The sequence below is a fragment of the Triturus cristatus genome, chromosome 9 (assembly GCF_964204655.1).
Source record: "Triturus cristatus chromosome 9, aTriCri1.1, whole genome shotgun sequence".
Taxonomy (NCBI): domain Eukaryota; kingdom Metazoa; phylum Chordata; class Amphibia; order Caudata; family Salamandridae; genus Triturus; species Triturus cristatus.
Genome location: NC_140592.1, coordinates 704,144,645 through 704,169,181, shown reverse-complemented (window position 1 = coordinate 704,169,181; position 24,537 = coordinate 704,144,645).

The following is a 24,537-nucleotide window of genomic DNA, read 5'->3' as shown; positions in this document are numbered from 1 at the left end:
TCTGACCCCAGTAGATGACATATATACTGCTCAATCCTAGAGGGAACTATCCATAGTACCCTTCACTATGGTGTATCTGCCTTTCATGTGTGGCACATATAAATGGAATATCTGCCTGCACCCAAATTAATATCTCTTGTGCATATGGTGAGTAATTTGTAGGACACACATTCCCAGTGCAGAGTTGACTCCCTTCAAATTTAGATAGGAGTGGATTCTATATCTTTGTTGATTGAACCTGTGAACCTTACATTCCAAGTAAGAACAGTGTATGTATGTATTTGCCTGGGACACCATCAATTTATACTGTGTGGCTCAGTACCATTCTACCCGCTATTTGCCATCCATTGAAAACTGCAGCCCTCACCCGCCAAGGTCTAGTCACCCTCACATTCATTCTTCCGATGCTAACAGTACAAGAACATGCAGTATAAAATTGACGCTGATCATGAAAATAACACTCTCAAATTCCCCCAACCAATAGCATCGCGACAGCAATCAGATGACTATTAAATAACAAACAGTGAGTGGATTTTAAATCATACTCCAGCATCCCTAGTGAATCGAGGAGTTCAGGGAGCTGACCAACCCACAATTTTCATTCCTTGTGCCACCTCTGCATTTGCCATCACATTTCCATCTATCGTCATCCAGCTATGTCTACAAAGAGAGCTAGCGACATATACCCATAGTCATGGAGCCCCAAACCACTCAAATTGCAGCCTGAAACATACCCCAGAGCTCCCATTCTACACACTTCAGACAGAAATAGGAATTACTCACTGTTCTCGCAAGCCAGCTGTGATTTGAGGGATGGATTGTAATTGAGGACAAGAACCTCCTAGGACTGAATCCGAGTCTGAACGCCCATGTTTCAAAACCAACAATGTCCAACTGTGCTCTTGTGTTTGTGCTGCATGGGTCAAGGTTGCTACTTCCATTGCTGCTGCCTTATCTTGGCCTACTTGACTTTTGGAGAGGCACCACACTCTGGAGGAGTCCCTGCATTGCCATCCATGCCTTTTAGAGTGAGGGGGCTGAAGCCACGTGGCATTGTCAGTGTTGTTTTTGTATCACTCCAACCACTCCTAACACTTGGTTTCCAAAGAACTTTGAGGGGACATCTAGGATGATTTTTAACTTTACCTCTAAACAGGAGCATTGCAGTCTCAGCTCTCGGAGTGGCGGTATAGCTTTGAGGTACGAGGCCTTTTTGCTTTGCATTGCTAAAGTATAGTATGGGAACGTGGCCACGGAACTGTTGTCAACCTGTAGTCGGACATGCCTTTTGCAATATAGTGTCTCTATCTTTGCAGTGCAACTGTGAGGGCAACTACCAGTTGTGTCACTGCCACCAGAGGTGGGCGTCTTGCCGGTATCTTATGGGCTCTATCAAGAACGAAAAATTGAGATAGGCCCTGTAGGGCCCGTGCATATTGGAACAATTGTTTCAAGGATGACACAATATGTGTCCCCTCAAAGCCCTCAGGAGACCCACAATACTGACATCATTATGCCTATTACGACTTTCAGTGCCCTCCGTCTTTTTGTCCAATTGATTAATCAGCCCTTTCAGAGATGATATTCAGCTGTTTCTGTAACTTATTTACTGATGGACTTGTTTCCTCCAGGGTAGTCTCTTTCTTTTCTTTAACCTAGGCCAACAGTCCTAAATGGCCACATCAGTTGCCACTCAGTCAATTTTATGTTCCAGTATTTCTTGTGAGGTAGTGATAGCTTTCAGTATGTGGTCAAACTTGGGATCTGAGGCGGCCCTCAGGTATTTCAGTTACATTGTGGGCCACTCTGGAGGTCCATCATTGCCCTAGTTCTATCCCTCATGAAGACGTGGTTGGGGGTGGGTCCTCTTTCCCAATGCCATAGGTAAGCATACTAGGCTGTGATGCCTGTGTTTCTTGTGTTTTCTCTACGGTGTCCACGTTTTATGACCGGTGTCATCCAAGGGGTGATATCATATGATCACCTCTCCTTGCTGTTATTATGACCAGAGCTCATGAATTCAGATGGCTCTTAGGCCCTGCAATATCCAGCTTCACTAACCCAATCAAAGCAGTCTCTCTCGCTTCTGCCCCTTGGCACCAGGCATTATCACTGGGGTACAATTTAACCCTGCTCTATTCACAAAATGGCCTACTGTTAGACCTGTCAGCCTTAGGGTGGTCTTCCCCCAAAAGTTTTGCCTTCTTCCTCCATTATACTGATCTCGTTTTTGCTTGCCTTAGGACTCTGTGCACTTTACCCCTGCTAACCAGTACTAAAGTGCTTGCGCAGTCTCCTTAAAACATGTTAATGTTGGCTTATCTTCAATTGGCATAGTTAATTTACCTATAAGTCCCAAATAAAGTGGAACTACATTTATCCAGGGCCCGTAAATCAAATGCTACTAGTGGGCCTGTAGCACGGGTTGTACCACCCACTTAAGTAGCCCTGTAAACATGTCTCATGTCTGCCATTGCAGAGCCTGTGTGTGCAGTTGTAAACTGCCATTCCAACCTGGAAAAATAAACCATTTGCCAGGCTCCAACCTTTTTAATACATATAAGTAACCTTTGGATAGGACCTGGACAGCCCAGAGGGCAGGGTGCAGTGAATTTGAAAGGTAGGGCATGTACTTTTAAGTTTTACATGTCCTGGTAGTGAACAACTCTTAAATTAATTTGTCACTACTGCAAAGCCTATCTCTCCCATAGGGTAACATTGGAGTTGCCTTATTACAATTTATAAGTGTAATTTCCGAATGGGAAGGGAGAACCAGTTTATGTTTGGTGTCTCTGGAATCACACTTTAAAAGCCCAACATATGGAGAAGTTGGTTTTTAAATTGCAATTCTGAAAATGCCACTTTTGGAATGTTGGCATTTTCTTGCCTTGGTCATTTAGTGCATGTAGCCTGTCTCTGGTCACATGGATGGATTCTTTGTGCATTCCTCCTAGATAGCCACACACAGCAGGGAGCTTAGGTGTGCCTGGATGAACCATCACTGGCAGAATAGTATGAAGGAGCTGGGTGCAGCCCCCACATACACCTGAATATGCTAAGTCCTACCTCCAAACAAAGGGCTGCATAACCCTCTAGAGTTAGTCTGGAGCCAAGACAGGGAAGGCAAGATTCCTAGGGATTCAAAGGGAAACCTCTAGAAATTTCTCCCCCACTTCAAAGGCACATCTGGGTATAAATACTGGACCTCAGACACCAACTCTTCAGTACACTTCCGGACCTGAGGATACTCTGCCAAGAAGAAGGACTTCTGTGCTGCTACAAGGATAGCCACTCTGTTGGACTGCTGCTCTAAAGGAACTGTTGCCCTGGTGTGCTGACCTGTTGCCCTCTTGCCTGGAGAACTTTATCTTGAACTCAGGACTCCAGAGTGACTCCAAGGGCTGGTCTGCTGGCAGCCTGATCTGAGCCTCAGGACATAAAAGGCTCCCCAACCAGCTCCTGGACCCAGCTTCAGCATGTTTCTGACCCCCAAGTGGTCCCTATCAGGTCCTGGAACCTTGGTGTGGCTCAACGGGTTCTTAAATCAAGCCTTTGGGCTCTTTGCAACTGCAAATGGGCCAGTTCGCACAGAAACCATGTGGCTTGAACTGAAATTCAGCACAAGCAGCCACCAGCTAGTCTCTTCGCACATCAGTCATCAATCGCCCTTGGAGCGCCACCACGCACCAGCCCACCTATCTGCAACATACGGCCTGTTCTTTTCGCCACTTTGACCACCACCTGTGACGCTCTTCTTGCTCTCCGCGATCCTCTCCAACGCGAACGGGAATCTTGGCAGAAAACTTAAGAGGCTTAACCTTCAGTGGGACTAATCTGAGGCTGTATCCGATCCACGCTTGATCGCGGTTGGCCAGAACTTTTGACTTTGACCTGGTCCAGCGTGACAAGATAGCCGCAATTGGCGCTTTATGGTTTAAGTGCTATAATGCAGTTTATTCTTTAAAAATTCATAACTTCCGTTCTACTGATTGGATTGTTGTCGTTTTGGTCTTGTTTCATTTATTAAATTTTGCTCTATATTCTAACCTGGCGTGGGATCTTTTTTGTGGTGTTTTCAATGTTTTACTGTTTGAAGTGTTTCACAAATACCATACACATTGCCTCTAAGTTAAGCCTGACTGCTCTGTTCCAAGCTACCAGGGAGTTGAGCACAGGTTAATATGGTGTTTGCTTTTGTGTTACGTTGACAAGGATTGTGGTGGCTGCTTGACCAGGCCTTCCACCCCAGTCAATCATCAACCCAATTTCTTACACCGACGCACTCTAAAGTGTTGCAGCATTGAGTCTTGTGTCACTACACACAGGATATCGCCTTCTCAGTTCCAGATCACATCGGCTTGCATACCAGCACTAGGCCCTCGCAGAAGCAAATAGTGACTCCTCTTCAGCTGCCCCCCACTCCTCACAGCAGTTTCCCTCACAGTGCTCTCGGCCTCCACCGAGAGCTCAGCCACTGGGATCACAGGGATGCATGTTCATTTTATCTCACAACAGGACTTTGATAATGCAGTTTTAGTAGTGCTGCCGATCGCCCATCTAGCGCCTTTCAAAGCAATCTGCTGCAAAGCTAGTTCACAAGGCAAAAAAACATGACCACATCACACCCATTTTTAAGAGACCTCCATTGGCTTCCTATTCCAACTAGGCTTATGTTCAAACTCTGCATCCTCACACATAAGGCAAGACACATTAGTACTCCACTCTGCCTAACTGAACCTCTGACCTTAGGAGCAAAATCTAACTTGCTACTACTTTATGTCCCCAAATGTAAGTTCTCACAACCACCAAATAATTCTCGAGTGCTGCAGAATCAGCCTGGAACACTCCTCTGTTGGCCTTCAGAAAACAATAGAAAACTCATCTTTTCCAACAATTCCTGACTCATAGACTTCACCATCTGTCTTGTCTCTTTATTATAAGAGAACTTGTTAATTCTTTTCCTGGCATCTATTCTTTAGCATTAGTACTGTTTTTGTTCTCCCCTAGTTGAGCATCTTAATCATTCATCTACAACTCATGTAACCCCTGTAAGCTATTAGCATCTAATTTTAAGTAAAGCAGCATTATTGTTTTCTGATGTTGTGTCAAATAAGAAAATTAGAGGGCACGTCTGTAATCCTTGAAAACGTAATGTTCTATACGAAATGGCAAAAAAATACGTTTAAAAAAAAGTAAAGAAGTATTATACCTATTTGGTCTTGGCGGTGTGATATAAATGTTTAAATACATTATAAAGAATGAAACCCTAAAATGCAGGAGAGAGAGCTTTGAGCACAGTGAACATTTAGAGGACATTAAGCTAGGACGTTGATAGAACAAAATGTGGCCCCATGAAAAGCTTAAATACGCCTAGAGATGACTAAATCAAAAATAGTTGGAGAGTTAGTGGACTCCATCAAAATGCTTTACCAGAATACATCATGCAGCTGGCCATGGAGAAGCTGCACATTCACCAAGAGGGTAGGCCATGACAGCTGGTTTACTGGGCAGTACTTTTCTATAAATGCAGTTGCCTATGAATAGTATTTTTATAGATTTAGATGCGGAACTAAAATTGTCACAAGGGGCGAAATTATTCAGCATCTATAAAACATATTATTTGTGGAGACCTACAGTTACACATGAGTAAGGAAAAGTAACCCATTTATATTCCTAGTTCTCCATCCTGAATAATCACTGAATTAATGAAAACATAATACTTCTGCCTCTGTGCGGGATACTGGAACACTTCACTTGAGAAAATGTCTCTTTTTTTTGTGTGCAAATATATGCCTATTTTAAGCACTGCTTTTTTAAAGACAAACAAGTAAAATATTACACTGACAATGCAGAGGCTTTTGCCTCTAATATTCCAAATTCATGTTTTTATTAAACAGTTGTTGGCATTGGACTCCCCACATCTTGTTCATTATCCACCATGGAATTTGTGAATTTGTCCTACCAGTCTCTGAAGAGTCAAGGAACCTACCCCACCAATCTTCTGTGTATTTTAAAAACGTTCTCACGAGTGACCTTGCCTTAGTCACGATGAAAACTGAAAAAATCACAGGGGCATATTATCTACAGTCTGCGATAAATTTCGCAAAGCACACATTAGCGCGATTTTAATTAGCGCAGGCTATCACTGGATTACATCGCCGCGTTAGCGGCGTATTAGCAACGCTTAGCTAACAGGCAATGTGAAATCCTGCGATAGACTGCGATAATGAACATTATCGTGTGAAATCCAGCGATGATTTCACAGCGCTAATGTCAAGCTTGGTAATAGGGGAGTGTGGACTTAACCTTATAATCCACCTCCCATAGGCATTAATGGTAAGTCAGGTTTTATTCAGGCGATGGAATATTGCGATGATGGGGGCTTAACGCGCCTTTTGTCATCGCATCGCTGTTCAGGGGCAGCGTTTGTAATACCGCAATGTAGGTTTTGCGGGCATTTCACTGTTTGTCCTTGGAGGGAACGCCTACTTTGCATCTCATTAGCGATGTAGATCGCTAAGATGCGTTGCGTTAGTAAATCGGCTGCTAACATGCGCTGATGCATGTTAGCGCCGCCTTGGTAATAGGGCGATAGGATTATCGCCGCTTTAGCGGCTAAAAGTGCCGCTAAAGCGGCGATACTGCCCTTGATAATATGCCCCAAAGATCCTTGCAGAGCTGAAATTTGGAGAGCAGTTGGATGAGGCACCATGCATAGAAGTGACATTTCTTCTGCATAATCCACCATCACTCCTTCAAAGCATACATTTCTTTAAACCACTGAACATTTTATTCATGTGACCTGATATGAGAAGTATTGCATAAAAAAGATGATATGCACATTTTGCAAACTCATATAATTTATGCAGCCAACTTAAAGCAAATGGGACAACCACCGCTCTACTTCCACATCACGCTATCTACCCCACCTATGGTTTCCTAAGCAAAAATCTGCGTCCGATCATCACGCGCTCAACATGAGGTTTACAAATCATTCTGCATTTTCCCATTAACCATTGGATAGTCTCCAAGGGAGCTGAAATATCATGGGATGTACAGTGGTAGGGTTTGGTTTCAAAATATGCATCCTCTAGATCATTACATTTAGTTATGTCTAATGGTCACTCTTTTCGTGCTTACATGGTGGCTTTAAACCATTTCAACGTTACACTCTGTTTTGCAAGTATCAGCGTTGTCTCAATGAGCTTCCAATTTATTTTGGGACGAGCTCTTGTCATGCTAATCACCTTTAAGAAAATTTCTCTATTAACGCAAATGTTAGCATCAATATCTGTGCATCTCTGTCAGTGGAGGTGTACAAAATAGCACCCATCATGCAACATCTTCTACATTACCGCCTGTTTTCCAAATGTATCAGTTTCAGTCTCTTCAGGGTATGCTATACTTGGTGTAGGAATTTAAACTGTGATCACTTATGTATGTAGCTATATAATGCCAGCTGTGCCTTACGAAAAGCATATATTACCTACTGGCGGTCGCCAGTAGGTAGTTATAGGTAGGACCTATTATCTATAGGAAATTCGTAACATTCTTTTACCAATAACTTTGGCGCTGGATGACGAATCTTCGCGAAATTTTCAAAACTGATGGGGCGCTCCGATCAGCTCCTACCCTGGGGGTGATTCGTCAAGCAGGGGCTGAGAAAAAAGGGGGGTCCCAAAACATGTTTTCTCCATGTTATTTCCCATAGGAATTTTTGGAACAGGCTACAGCCCGAACTGCTGAACGGAATTTCACCAAATTTTGCAAAAAGGTAGCCCTTGGCTCAGACAGAGACCTTTTTTTTTGAATGGTGTAAATCCATTCAGTAGTTCCTGAGAAAATAAAAAAATATAGGTCAAAAATCAATTTCCCATAGGAACGTTTAGACACAGTTATAGCAGAAATTGCTGAACGGAATTACACCAAATTTGGCAAAAAGGTACTGCTTGGCTCAGAAAGTGTCCTTTTTAAAAATGGTGTAAATCCGTTCAGTAGTTTTTAAGAAATTAAGAAATAAAGATAGTGATATCTATGGCCGCGGTGGATCCGCCCACCCTCCCGATCACGAGTTACATTGTAATTGGCTGTCAACACTCCAAACCAGGAAGTGTTGGCAGCCATCTTGTGCCTCGGTAGAACTGAGGCACAAGAAAACAGAAAAAGAAACTCGAAAAACAAGAAAAGGGGGCAGGGTAGAAACACCCTGACCCCCTAGGCCTGCTCAGGGCGTCCTACAAGGACCCCCAGGGCCCAAAAAAGCATAAAAAAAAAAAAAGCCGGCGAGATTCGCGCACCCAGCCCGAACTTCGGCTGAAAATGTGCTTTGTTTAATTAAGCCCCGAGCTGGGCCAGGTCCCGGGGTAGTTAAAAAATGTGTGGGGGGCCCCAATCCCCCCCACACTTCCCCGGGGACTGCCACCTCCCCGGGGCTTGATCAAAAAGGTAAGGGGGCGCACAGCCCCCCCGCAGCCCCGGGGACCACCACCCCTGGGGCAAATTTTTAAATGTGTGTGGGGCCCTCTAGGGCCCCCAAAGCCCCGGGTACTGCCACCCCCAGGGCTTTCATTAATTGTTTGCGGGGGGCACAGAGGCCCCCGCAGCCCCGGGGACCGCCACCCCCCGGGGCTTTTAAAAATAATAAATAAATAAATAAACCTGTGTGGGGGGGCTTGAGCCCCCCCACATGCCCTGGGGACTGCCACCTCCCCAGGGCACTAATTATTCAAATTAGGGGGCCGTTACGGACCCCCGAGCCCCGGGGACCACCAACCCCTTGTCTTTGCATTAAGTGGGAGGGGTGCCACGCAGCCCCCTCCTGGAGCCAGTGATGGCCCTGGGGACCACCACCCCCCAGTGCCCACCCCCAGGGCACTGCTGTTTGCAATGACAGGGTGGGAGCCTCGCTGCTCCCGTCCTGTCATTGCAAACTGCTTTGCTTCATTGAAGCGAGAGCAGGGAAACCTGCTCTTGCTTCAATGAAGCAAAGTAGATTGCTTTTCCACATGGGGAGCTGCATGTTAGCAGCTCCCCATGTGGAAAAACAATGCCAGCTCCTGCAGGACGCGGGGAGCTGGCAGGGACCATTGGGGCATTGTGGCTCCCCCCACGGTCCCAGCCCCGGGGGATGGGGTCCCCGGGGCTAGGAGTGGCCCGGGAGGGGGGCAACGCGGCCCCCCTCCCCTGTGCATTAAAAAAAAAAAAAACAGAGGCCAGGCCTCGGGGGATGGGGTCCCCAGGGCCAATAAAATAAAAAAGGAAGGGGGGCCATGCGGCCCCCCTCCGAAAAAACAAAACAAAAAAAGCAATGGCCAGGCCCCGGGGGATGGGGTCCCCGGGGCCAGAAGTGGCCCGGGAGGGGAGCCACGCAACCCCCTCCTAAAGAAAAAATAATAATAAATAAATAAAGGCTGGCCCCGGGGGATGGGGTCCCCAGGGCCAATAAAATAGAAAAGGAAGGGGGGCTACACAACCCCCTTCTTTAAAAAATAAATAAATAAAAAAGACCAGCATCGCACCGGAGGCCTCACCCCCTCCCTGTAGCACTCTGCAAACGCGTCCCCTGGCGCGTTGTAAGATGGGGAAGTAATTCCCCTTGAATACTGGGGGTCCCTGGGGGCCAACTAGCCCATCAGGAACCTCCAGTATGCGCCAGGGAGCTGCGTTGCAGAGAGGTGTTCAGAGGCCACGCCCCTTTTTGCATCTCTCTGCAACGCAGCTCTGTGGCGCTTACTGGAAGTGCCACAGAGCTGCGTTGCAGAGAGGTTTAAAAAGGGGCATGGCCTCTGAACACCTCTCTTCAACGCAGCTCCCTGGCGTATACTGGAGGTACCTGGTGAGTTAGTTGGCCCCCAGGGACCCTCAGGATTAAAGAGGAATTAATTCCCCAACTTAAAACATGCCACAGGGCGTGTTTGCACACATGTCACCTCAGGCCCCGCCCCCTTCCTTCACCACTGTGCAAATGCGTCCCCTTTTGAGTTGTAAGTTGGGGAATTCATTCCCCTTGAATACTGAGGGTCCCTGGGGGCCAACTAGCCTACCAGGTACCTCCAGTATGCGCCAGGGAGCTGCTTTGCAACACAGCTCTGTGGCGCTTACTGGAGGTACCTGGTAGGCTAGTTCACTGAAAAAAACATAGGTTTCAGGGGCGTTATAGTTAGTTGGACATTTCACTCGTACAAAACCCGTGAAACTCCCCCGTTATAGTTAGTTCAGCTAACTATAACTCGCGCCCCCGCAATGCAATGCTGATGAAGTCATATATGACATCACTCATGACATGGTCAGTGGGACATCACTGATGACATCACTCATGACATCTCAAATGACATCACTGATGACATCACTGATGACATCATCCATGTGGTAATTTCATGCATCTTATCACACCCTTATATAACTTTTGATACACCCACTCTAAATTACAGACTGCCATTCTCAAAACCATAGACACTCCAACATCAATAACTTCATACCCGCTCACTGATTCTTAGGTCTACACACACATCCACTCACTCACCCGTACAGTCACTCATACATACGGTCACTCAGTACAGGACTATCATATGCACTCATACACCTATATAGACACTCTCACACCGCCACTCATCGATAGAGGTACTCGCACACCTAGTCACTCATGCAAATAATTAATCACACTCCCATTTACTCACCTATACAGTTATACACACACCAGCTCACTTACTCATACAAATACTAGCACATTCTAATGCTCTTATACAATCACTGATACAAGCACACACTCATTCATACATCACACACTCTCACTTATAGCCATTTAAGTACTCTAACACACATATATACCACCTTTTACATGTGTAGTTACTCACACATGTACCACTGAGATATACATTCCCTCACTAACACACCCACACACACACTAACCCACCCATACAGTCCATCACAGATGCAGTCTTGAAACCATGCACCCAGTGAATCACCCACTCACACATCCATGCACAGAGTCACACACACCCCACCCACACAAACACTCAGGCACCCATACACATACTCAGACAACAAATCAATAACTCATATATACACTCATGTAGTTATTCACAAACCGATGCAGCCGCTTACACACCAACAGACAGACTGATACAGACATTCACACAGTTTAGTCACTAACCCATGCATTCAGTAACATACGTTTAATCACTCATTTATAGAGTCACTCACGAACCTACTAAATCATCCATTCAGACACTTATACACCCACTCATTCTTTAATACGCCTTTCCCTATATATATATTAAACATATTTAAACTTTACAGAAACACACAGTCACATGGATGATGTCATCAGTGATGTCATCAGTGATGTCATTTGAGATGTCATCAGTGATGTCATCAGTGATGTCACTGACCATGTCATGAGTGATGTAATATGTGACGTCATCAGCAGTGCATTGCGGGGGCGCGAGTTATAGTTAGTTGAACTAACTATAACGGGGGAATTTCACGGGTTTTGTATGAGTGAAATGTCCAACTAACTATAACGCCCCTGAAACCTATGTTTTTTTCAGTGAATTTCTAAGGTTTTTTAAATGCTTATTTCTAACTATAACGTGCCTGAAACCTATGTTTTTTTCAGTGAATATATATATATATATATATATATATATATATATATATATATATATATATATATATATATATATATATATATATTACCTACTGGCGGTCGCCAGTAGGTAGTTATAGTTAGGACCCCTTTTCCATAGGAAATCCGCAACATTCTATTTTGAATAACTTTGGCGCCGGTTGACGAATCCTCGCGAATTTCTCAAAATAGGTGGGGCGCTACGCTCCGCTCCTACCCTGAAAGTCTCGGGGGGATTCGTCAAGCGGGGGCTGAGATAAAAGGGGGGTCCCAAAACGCGTTTTTCCCATGCATTTTTCCATAGGACCTTTAGACAGGGCTACAGCCCGAACGGCTGAACAGAATTACTAGAAATTTGGCAGAGAGGTAGTCCCTAGGTCAAGGAAGTGCCTTTTGTAGGTTTGGTGTAAATCTGTTCAGTAGATTCTGAGAAAATAGCCTTTAAATCAATATATATATCTGAGCCAGCTTACGGTACGCGTACCGTAAGCTTACCGTACGCGTACGGTGGCGTGCGCGAGCGCGATTCTGATTGGCTGTTAGATCTTAGTAAACATTCGAATCGGCCGAAACCAGGAAGCGGCGGCCGCCATTTTGTGTGTTTCACTCAGAAAAAAAAAGAGTGAAAAAAAGAAAAGGGGGCAAGGAGGAGAGTTACAGACCCCCTTACATTTGTGAGGGGGTCAAAGATGGACTGTAAAGTACAAAGAAAACATTTATTGATTTAAAAAAAAATCACGGGGTACGCGTACGGTAAGCTTACGGTAAGCGTACGGAAGAAAAAATAAATAAAAAAAGAAATGAAATGCAGATTTAAGAGTTTAGATATTAGGGAGCTCTAAAAAGAGCCGTTGTGTTTATGAAGTCATTTTTTAAGTGGTACCTACAAGTAAGTACCGATGCAGAGTCTAAGGTTCAAGAGGAAGACTCTGTTCCCTTCATCATTGAAGTGCACACCATCTCCTCTATAAATGTCTTGCATGTCATAACGCAAGTTGTTGTGGTAAATGGCACCCATACCATAGTCACGGAGGAAAGCAGAAACAGATTTGTTGACGTGCTTTCTTGCTTTGTCAATTTGCGGACAGAAATGATTGGACCAGTTCCATTTTTGCCTTTGGCATATGTTGGAAAACACAAAGGCAGTTTTAGGGAAAAGTGAAAACAGTTGTGCAAAGGTGTCCTTCATAAGCATTTCCAGACCTACCCCAGTCAAAGTGCCTAGGTCATTGCCACCACAGTGCACTATTATGAGGTCAGGGTGTTGGATTTGCATGAAGGATTTCACCAATGGCATCAATTGGTGCCACTTTAACCCTCTCTGACCAATCCATTTAATGTCTACATTTGGCAAAGCAAGGTCTCTCACCATACCTGTTTTCTCTGCAAACTTTTCACTCCAGAAGACATAGCTGTGCCCTACAATCCACACTGTGAACATCTTCAAAGGAGAACTGGATGCACTCAGGAGGTGTCTTTCAGTAGAATGGCAATATGAAAAGAAAGACAGTTTGGAAATGGAGGCATACATATTTTTTTCAAAACAAAAAGAACTGATTGGCTGTTTCATACCATTCTAGAATAAAAACTAGGCTGTATGTGTAAATTAATAGAAGCATGTTTTGTATTGGTACAAAAAAATATGTTACCAAAGAACAGTACTATGGATTTGCTGTTAGGTTTGAAAAGTCAAGCACTCTTGCTCTGTGGAATTGAAACATTGTGTGGCGAACTTCTGACCTAACTCCACACAGCAGTGTTCCATGAGCTGTTGCTATGGTAGCAGGCAGAAGTCAAGTTGGGGGAAGGGTATTAGGCAGAAGTCAAGTTGGGGGAAGGGTACTTTTGGAAAAGGGTTGGTTTTCAACCAATAGAAATGTGTGATTACATTTGAAAAAAAGGGGGAAGCACTGAGATTTGAAACTTACATGTATATGTGTGGAAAAATAGAGGGAAAGTTTGCCATTATCTGGTTCTGCTGAGAGGAGAGAGGTGTAGAGAACAGAGATCCTGGCTCTGATAATCTGCTGTTTGAGTGCCACATTTCTTTCACAACTAACTAATTTTAAAGGTGAGTTTAGAGTTAGAGAGGGGATGTATATGGTAAATTAAGAAATGAATAATAGAATTGGAATTCCTTTTGTAGAAGTTGTGTTTATTATTTTCTGTTTTGGGAGAAATTTAAATGTGAGGAACATGTAAAATAATATGGACTATTTTTTCATGATAAATTAAGGTGTACTGGTAAAAATAAGGAATACTTTAAGGGTTTGAGGTTGCAGTCAGTAATGCAAATACATTCAGCATCACTAAGGCTGGTTGCCCTTGCTGGAGTGTAGGCAGTCACCGAGGATACAAAAATCAAAAAAGTGGATTCATAATGTGTCAGTCTGTAAAAGTGATTTTCACTTGCCAAAAAAAAAGAGCAGTAAGTGTGCATTTAAATTGGAAAAGAAATTTCGTTTTGGGACTAATGTGAAAACATGACTCTGTGTGCAAATAGGAATTACAGGCAGAGATTTATTGCGTTTTGCTCTGGTGATTTCACAGTAGCATTAGTAGGAAAAAGGGGGAGCGATTTTTTGGTGCAGAAGCAGACTCTTAGCACACACCCAGCTGCTTGCCATGTATAATCATGCACAGTATTTAGAAGCGAGTGGGGTTTTCAGGTTTCAGTCTGTAATGCAAATACATTCAGCATCACTAAGACTGGTTGCCCTTGCTGGAGTGTAGGCAGTCACCCAGGATACACATGGTGGTGGTCTGAAAAAGCAGTCTGGACATGTGCAATTAAAAAAATCTAAAAAGTGGATTCATAATGTGTCAGTCTGTAAAAGTGATTTTCACTTGCCAAAAAAAAAGAGCAGTAAGTGTGCATTTAAATTGGCAAAGAAATTTCGTTTTGGGACTAATGTGAAAACATGACTCTGTGTGCAAATAGGAATTACAGGCAGAGATTTATTGCGTTTTGCTCTGGTGATTTCACAGTTGCATTAGTAGGAAAAAGGGGGAGCGATTTTTTGGGGGAAGAAGCAGACTCTTAGCACACACCCAGCTCCTTTCTATGTATAATCATGCACAGTATTTAGAAGCGAGTGGGGTTTTGAGGTTTCAGTCTGTAATGCAAATACATTCAGCATCACTAAGGCTGGTTGCCCTTGTTGGAGTGTAGGCAGTCACCGAGGATACACATGGTGGTGGTCTGAAAAAGCAGTCTGGACATGGGCTTTTTTAAAAAAATCTGAAAAGTGGTTTCATAATGTGTCAGTCTGTAAAAGTGGATATTCACTTGCCAAAAAAAAAGAGCAGTAAGTGTGCATTCAAATTGGCAAAGAAATTTCGTTTTGGGACTAATGTGAAAACATAACTCTGTGTGCAAATGAAATGCAATATATTCTGAAAACAGCAAAAATAAGGCAAAAATATTTTTAGGTAAATATGTAAATACGTGTACTGTTTTTTTTTAAATGTTTAAAAAATATTAATACTTTTTTCTTTTTTTCAGATTGATATAGAAAATTTACGAAAACTAGAACCATTTTTTAAGCAATTTTTTTTATAAAAAACAAATGAATAAATATTTTTTGGAGTGGGTATGGTAAGTCAATAATAATAATTGTAGTGTTTCAAAGTCCTTGAAATGTGATTATTGATTTTTAGTGTTTTTTAAAAAAAAAAAAAAAAAATACGCGCACCGTACGCGTACGGTAAAAAAAAAAAAAGAAAAAGTTTTAAAAAACATCTATAAAAAAAAGATGAAAGATAAGGTTGGCTCTTACAAGAGCCGTTGTGTTCATGCAGGGAGAGAGGAAAGAAAGAATGGGAAAATTAGTCTCTGTGACAAGTGTGCTGATCTATTTTGTTGTCCACTAGGGAAACACTGGTCTCCCTATGACAAATTAGATCATGACAAGAGGCACATCGAATATCAACCCTCCGAAATCGAGGGTTAATTTCCAGAGGGCCAGCAAAAGGAGATGCTCCCCCCACAGATGAAGGGCTCACCTGACCTGCAGAAGAAGGAGTCAGCCCTGCAGATGATGGTCCAGGCTGAGCTGCTGTGGATGTACTTGGTTGACTTTCTGAAGAGTTACCTCCAAAAAGATGAGCATGTGTCCTTCTGTGCACATCCTTGAGGTGTCTCTTCATGGTATGATTCCCAAAGGAATACTTCCTGTCAGGATTACCTCTTGAAAGTACATGCTGACACAGCCTACAAGTTACTAAGGGTGCATTTACCTTTTGCTGGCCTTCAGGAAAAGTAAAATAATCCCATACATAAGAGGGCTTTTGTTTCCTCGCTCTCTGCCTCAAGGTAGTGCTGCTAGTGCTAGCCTCACTCTCAGAAGAGCTCTGCTGTTCTGCCATCGTATCACAAAGACAACCCAGCTCCTTCTCCTAAGGGATCACAAGCAGAAATGAGAGGAATGGGTGTGGTGTAGGAGAGTTCTAGAACTGAAAGTAGTTTCAACCAATCAAAAGTTGTGTTTCATGATCACATGACCTACCGTACGCTTACGGTACGCTTACGGTACGCTTACGGCAAAAGTGCGCATGTGCGTAAAAAAGACACGCGCTTGCGCGCATGCGCATAACAGTCACTACCCGACACTTCCGCGTAACGTGCGCGTGTAGCGTACGCGCGCACACGTCCCACGCGGAGTACGCGCGGCTACGCAAATTGCGTAACTATACGCAAGCAGCGTAGAAAAATTACGGGCGTTGCGTAAACCGTACGCTTACCGTAAGCTTACGGTACGCGTACTAAAAAAATAATAAAAAAAAAGAAAAAATGTACTGCAAATAAATTTTACATGTTTATTTTAAAAAATATATTAAAAAAAAACATATTAAAGAATTTTAAAAATGTAACCATAGTCTTTATAAAAGGTAAGAAAATAAAAATAAAAATATGTTAAAAAAAATAGAAGAAAAAAAAAAAATTAGCATTTAAAAAACCTTGCAAATTCACTGAAAAAACCATGGGTTTCACACACGTTATAGTTAGGAATTAGCATTTAAAAAACCTTAGAAATTCAGTGAAAAAACCATAGGTTTCACACACGTTATAGTTAGGAATTAGCATTTAAAAAACCTTAGAAATTCAGTGAAAAAACCATAGGTTTCACACATGTTATAGTTAGCTGGACATTTTACTCGTAAAAAACCAATGAAATTCCCCCGTTATAGTTAGTTCAGCTAACTATAACTCGCGCGCCCGCAATGCACTGCTGATGACGTCACATATTACATCACTCATGACATGGTCAGTGACATCACTCATGACATCACTGATGACATCTCAAATGACATCACTGATGACATCACTGATGACATCATCCAGTGAATGTGTGTTTTTCTGAAAATTAAATATGTTTTATATATGTATATCTCAAGGTCGATGGAAGAATAAATGGGTATATTACTGTCTAAATGGATGATTTCTTTTTGAAAAATTGATTGTGTAACTGACTGATTAAGTGTATCATAGTGAATACATGGCTTAGTGAGTAATGTTTAAATATATAAATATCTGTATCATTTTTTCACTTTGTGTATAAGTGGCTGCATGGGTTGGTGAGTAGCTACATGGGTGTCTATATAGGTTATTAGTTGGTTTTTTGAGTATCAGTATGAGTGTCTGCATGGTTCGGTGGGGGGTATGACGTACTGCATAGGTGCATGAATGAGTGACTCACTGTTTGTATGTGTTGAACAGAGCATGTGTGCAGGACTGCATGGGTGGATGAGTGTGTGTATGGGTGTGTTAGTGAGTGAATGACTGTCTCAATAGTGTCTTTATGAGTAACTACATATGTTTAAAACTAGTATATGTGACTATTGGTTTATATATGTGAGTATATGTGAGAGTGAGAGATTGAAAGAGTTCCTGTATGAATAAGTATGTATTTCTATAAGTGATTGTTTAAAAGACTAAGTATGTGTAAGTTTCCGTAGAAGTGAGTGTGGTGGTGTGTGTATATCTGTATATGCAAGTAAATGTATGTTTGATTCTTTATTAGCATGAGTGACTATGTGTGTGAGTAGCTCTATGGATGAGTGGCATTGTGTAACAGGATGTATAGGTGTATGAGTACATATGATAAGTGAGTACATGTATGTGTGACTGTATAGGACTGTTGGTGAATGAGTGGATGTGTATGTGGATCTTAGAATTACTGAAGAGGTTGTTGTAACTGTTATTGGTATGTCCATTGTTTTGTAAATTTTAGTCTCTATTTTTGAATGTGTGTATCAAAGGTTATATTAGGGGAAGAGGAGGTCTGCCACTCTATCACAAGGATGATGTCATCAGTGATGTCATCAGTGATGTCATTTGAGATGTCATCAGTGATGTCATGAGTGATGTCACTGACCATGTCATGAGTGATGTAATATGTGACATCATCAGCAGTGCATTGCGGGCGCGCGAGTTATAGTTAGCTGAACTAACTATAACGGGGGAATTTCATTGGTTTTTTACGAGTAAAATGTCCAGCTAACTATAACATGTGTGAAACCTATGGTTTTTTCACTGAATTTCTAAGGTTTTTTAAATGCTAATTCCTAACTATAACGTGTGTGAAACCTATGGTTTTTTCACTGAATTTCTAAGGTTTTTTAAATGCTAATTCCTAACTATAACGTGTGTGAAACCCATGGTTTTTTCAGTGAATATATATATATATATATATATACCAAAAAGAGCACCCAGCTTGGAGAGCCAACGTACGTAGTGTCAATCTTTATTCTGTGAGGCAGCCCTGCTGAACAAACTTCAAGCGTACAGCATATATCTCGTCAACATGTCCTTACGCGTTTCGGGCGTCCTCGCGCCCTTGCTCACAGGTGTCGACAATGAGGACAGGCAGTTTTCCGCATCATTTATACCCAGCATTCTCTGTTCCGTAGTGGGCATGTTTTGCATGGTGCATGCTGGTATATAGAGTTCATTCATTTGCATATTGCCTATTGAATGCGGCTGCCAAAGACCCCAAGAAGAATTCTTACCCCAGTGGGTTGCTGTGACAGATAGGGCTTGCTGCAAGACTGGAATGTCCAAAACAGTAGACACAGCGTTCCGTGTTGCGCTGCAAAATGACTGCGCTCGGACCCGCACATCCGCGGGAGGGCTCTCCGCGACCCGGGAAAGGCCGCAATCAAAATTACCAAAAAGAGCACCCAGCTTGGAGATTTATTTTTTTTATCCGTTAAGTCATCCTCAGTGTCCTTAACTCACCCATTGCTGCTTTTTAAATCAACATGAGATAGGCTGGCAAGAGTGTCCATGTTTAGGGCTGAGGCTACTCTGACCTCTCCTTTCATACTCATGCCATGTTTAACAATGAGAATGTTTCAGGCTGGGAAGTGATACAAGGAATCCTATTTGCCATGTCAAGTTTGACCAAATAGTAGACAAACTCCATTCTCAGATAACAACTGACTTTTTGAACGGGAGAAATGCACCATTCCCATTCTCTTCAGAACCTCCATTAACTACAACTACTTTACAGAATGAAATGCCATCTTAGTATCCGGTGTGGCACGTGTACTGGCAGGCAGGACACACTTTACAAAAACTAGGATATACACCACAATCCTTGGTCTGAGGCACTTTCCATACCCTACTACTATCCCAAATCAGGGTCCCGCCTGCAGCCCCCCTGTTACTTAGGATAGCCCTAACCTACTAGAGAAGAGCATTACAATACACAAGCCAGCGGCTCCCATATGCTCATAATACCTCATTGCTATCGGATCCCCACACCTACAGGATTAATCACGAGAATTGCGCTCGGGAGAAGGGGGTACCACAATCCCTTTTCACTTTACTCGCAATAATATCTAAATATGTTAAGAAATATTGGGCTTCGGACAACAGGGAGCCTCCTGCTCACGAGCTAGTTCATACTTTATACCTAACAGGTAATTGCCGTCACCTGATGGCTTTACAGAGGCATCCGCTGGCATGCAGCGATCCCCCTCACGGTGCTTAGAGAAAAGTGTGCTAGAGATATTGGCAGGGAAAAATCAGACAAGGATTGGGACTCCCTCCTGGAATACCCCAAGAGGGTGTCCCATAAGGCTACATTTAAATTCATATAGTACATGATACTTCATAGTGCCTCCCTCATACCACAGCGACTAAACAAAATGTACCTGACACAGGAATGCTGCCCAAGATGTCACGCAACCTGACGCCGACCTTCTGCACATGACGTGGGCATGCCAGCGCCTGGCCGTCTTCTGGCCAAAGTTGCAAGAGTGATATAAACTGTGACGGGGATTGCTAACTGGGACACAGCAGAACGGTGCATATTGGGGTTACGGCATTGCCCTAAGACAGAGATCTATTATTATGAGATGGAAATCGGCCTTGCCCCCAACAGTACATAGTTGGCATGAGGAGGTGATCGGATGGGTAAGAGCAGAGAGTGCAGTTATACATAGAGAAGAATACACGGGTTTACGGAAAACACCTATTTCCATGGAGAAGGACTTAATACTGGAAACTCTTAAAGCCGCCGACTCTCTAACACTATAACACATAATAGGGCGCTAGCACACCCCATAATCGGTACTGTAGCTAGTGACCTTGTGCCTAAGAGGGCACGGCCGGTCGTGGGAAATTGCACACACTCCAAATTACATAGTACGAATATAACATCTCAACAGAACTGCAACCTGTGCCCGCACGTACCTACTCTGGGGTGAGCCAGGAGGGAGGGAGGGTAGGAGGGTAGGGGTAGTTTAGGGACTACTTTATTTTTAATATATCTGCATGAATATGACACAATGCATTGAGGGCGTATTAGTATATACAATTTCACATTATCTCATGGATTTTTCCCTGTTTTTCAATGTATGCACAGAGAAGCTCAATTGCGCTTTACCCTGAGGGGTTAATTGTATATCTCAAGTATTAAGAAATGTATCAAGCATTGTGCATTGAGAGAATTAATAAAGTATGTTTTAAAAAAATAAAATAGTATCCGGTGTGGCAAACACTGCTTCAATCATCATCAAAGTAACTTTATTCGGTCCAAACAAGACCACAAAAGTACAGTAGACATAAATAAATAAACACAATTCACAGAGAGAATAAAACATTGCAGATGTTATAACATCAAGCTGCTTATATCCATAAAAAACATGAAATTGAAATAGCATACCATGAACTTTATCAATAGAAAAATTACATTAAAAAACTATACATCAGATTTAAAAGATTAAAAGAAGAAGCACATCTTAAAATGCATTTCACAAAGGACTTGAATATTATACATTTCATGTTCACATGCGAATTCTTCCATCTTGCTTCCATCTCCAAGCACACCTGGCGAAGAGTTGTGCGTGCCATTTTCAGATTGTTTGAGATTTAGGGGCCCTGGATCGAATCAGGCTGGTCCGGGGGATGTCAATCAAGGAATCATAAAAAGCAGCTTATTCACGCAAACCCCGAAAAAATGATGGAGCCATGCTTGCCCAAATATGCTAATCTTCTCCTCGATTTGAATCCAGGTACTCCGGGCTATCATTGTGTAGGTTTTGTGTATTGCTGGCCTCCTGACAAAATGCTATAACAGCTACTGTTGAACATATCCTTTTATGTCTGTCATTGTTAACATCTACAATGTATAGATACGCAAATGTCTGTTCAAGACATCTATCGTGTATGTCCTATGTTTTAAAACTAATAAATACATTAAAAAAAAAATAATCTTCTCCTCGATTTGGTGTAACTACTCAACCTTTTCAAATTCAGGAATTTAGCCTTCACCTGAGTTTCAGTCCTGTTTCCTGTCACTCAATAGAGCAGCTCTTTACCGCTCATAAGGAAAGGCGCTCATTAAAGTTATACATGAGCATGGTAACTTTGTGTATTTTTGGCTAAGGTTTATTAGTGTAATGGATTTTTTGTCCCTGTCTGCCCTGCACCCTGACTCAAAGTCAAACATGCACAACTCTTAGTGACTCCTGAGTCAACAGTATTCCTATTATCATTGAAGAGCCAACAGATGACCATCACAGGCCCCAAACCCAACAGTGTCCTCACTAAAGAGGCATTACTGCCAAACAGGCCACTGTTGCTGAGCCCTCTTGATCATAGTAGCAAAGGCATTGCCACTGCCTGGAAAAATCCTAACTAGGCAACCTCCTCCCAACTAGATTTCATTGACCTCAGCTCTCTGATGATATAGGGGTGCATCATTAAACCAAAGTATGGCCATATAGCAGAAATGGATCAGGAATTCTAAAGAGTTCCTGCGACTACACCATGCAGAGTTTAGCATGGCACATGGCATCTTGTAGTGGTTACCACTGTCCCATTCTCAGTTCCATCAACATACACTAGTTACCTCTCCTCTGTAATTCATCATCGACAGACCTCGTGCAGTTATTAATGCTATCTCTAGAATGTTTATGTGACTGCCTTTTGGGTAGGTTTCGGATTGTAGATTGTGACAAACAAAATCCTTGCTGCCGTTAGCAGCTCTGAAGAAGTGTGTCTTGCTTGAAGGCTCCATAAATAGATAGCCTTGCTGGAAATAACAGAGTATTTCATCCAATATGCATGCAATGTATTTCTGATCTACAGAAATAACTTTAGCTGAGCCAGAAGTTATGAAGTGAAATCGTGGAGCACCATCAATCTGGATCCTTTAAGACACACCTTGCCCTCTCACTGGTAAGCCTAGGCGAATGGGAGGTCTTCCAGAGGAAGAAACGCGACAAGTGTTCTGTGGGTCCCCTTTACTGTAAAGTGGCTTGATGTGACAGTTACTCCAAACAAACTAACAAGCAATTGCCACAGGAAGGTGTTATGTCATTAACAAATGAGATGCATGTAAATGACCTAAGGGTTCCCAGGATCGATTCTCAGGACCATAACCCTTCCAATCCTCAAGATAAATTTAACGTCCTCTAACTCGTTTAGGGCCAGATGTACAAAGCATTTTTGAAGTTGCAAATAGCTTGATCCGCAAACATGGTTTTTTAAATGTAGAAACAACAAATTGCGATTCAGTAACTTGTTACTGAATCGCAATTTGTGTTTGTGACACGAATCAGATTCGGTATTTGGAAGGAGTGTTTTGGGCACCCCTTCTAAATGCCAATTCAGTATGGTATGTATTAATGTCCTGCGAGCGAATCACAGTTGCAAAACATTAACGTTTTACCAACTAAGCAAAGGTAGTGGTAACCATTTGAAAATGGGAAGGCTCCCCATCGGAGCAGTGGTCTACTCTTAACAGATTGAACTTAAAAGTTTCATTTTCTTATTTTTTAAAGGCATCCTGTTTTCCTTTTAGCAAAATGGCTGCGTTATTTAGAAGCAATCACAGGCATGGTGGTCTGCTGACCCCAGCAGGTTACCATCCCTGTAATGCCAGCGATTCCTACTGAGTTCCAAATTGTGACCTGGCTCATTAATATTCATGAGGTAGGTCAAATTGTGACCCCATGAGAATTCGATAATTAATAGTTCTAAGGTCTTGTATTAGGAATTGTGGTTTTCTATTTGCGATTGGGTAAGAACAGCCATTTGGAAATCTCAATTCCTCATTTTTGTACATCTGGCCCTTAGAATCCAATACAGTTTTTTCATCATATTCTGCCTGTCTCTCTACTTACATTGGAGGTGGTGCATGGGGTAACCATGTTCCTTCTTTTACAGTTTTAATCAGGGAAACGTGAAATACTGGATGTACTTGTAGTGTGGTGGGCATGTCTATTTTCACTGCAACTGAGTTATTCACATTTGAAACCTTAAAAGCTCCTATAAACTTGGGCTGACATTTATTTCTGCCTTTAAGGCAGGTGGACAACCACACCTGATCTCCAATCTTGTGTAATTGGTCAGGTTTTCTATGCTTATTACCAAATTCTTTATACTTTTTACTTTTGGGTAGTGGTATGAATGTCTATATTGTATTTTATGAAACTCTTGAACTGAAGGTACTAGATTAGGTGTCTAAATATTCACTGTCATCATTTTAGGGTGAAAACCATATGTGCAGAAAAAAAGGTGACAAATCTGAAGATTCACTGGTAGAATACATGCAAACTCCACATTACATAACAGGAACCCCAATGTGAACTTTCCTGCAATATTTGACATCTCAGGTATTGTTCCAATTACTGTTTCACTCTCTCAGTCTGTCCATCTGTCTGAGGATGGTGACTGGAGGATAACGACTTCAATGTCTATGAGGTCAGAAAATGATCTACAAATGTGTGAAATAAATTGAGATCCTTTGCTTGAAATAAGCATTGAAGGATTCCATGTAATCGCACAATAGACTGCTTAAACAACTCTGCTAATCTTTTTGCTGATGGCAAACCTTTCAACTGGATGAAATGAGCTATTTTAGTCACATGGCTGACTGTTACTACAACTGTGTTATATACTTCTGGTCGGAGGGGTAACTCAACAATGAAATCAAGAGAGACTGTATGCCACTGGCATGTCTGAACTGGAATGGGTTGGAGTAAGCCAGTGGGAGCCACATTGGAAATTTTACTCTGAGCACAGATTGCACAAGTTTCAACAAATTGTTTAGTGTCTTGAAACATTGTAGGCCACTAGAAGTGTCTCCTCACTAAATCGAATGTATTTTTCTCAGCAGGATGCCCAACTAGTCTACTAGAACACTATATTGTGCATGTAATGCCTTAGTAGGGATAAATAGGCCTTATTTTATATAACATAGATCATTCTGTTTAATTCCAGCATGTTGTGTCAGTAAACGTTTACTTTATTCCATGCTTTGTTCTTGTTGTACCTGTCTCATAAATGCATAACTTGTTATGAGCCCCACTACTTTTTCAACAGGTATTATGGAGGAAAGATCTACTGGTTGTTCCACAGAGCATACCCATATCAAATACATTTTGTCTGCCTTCCC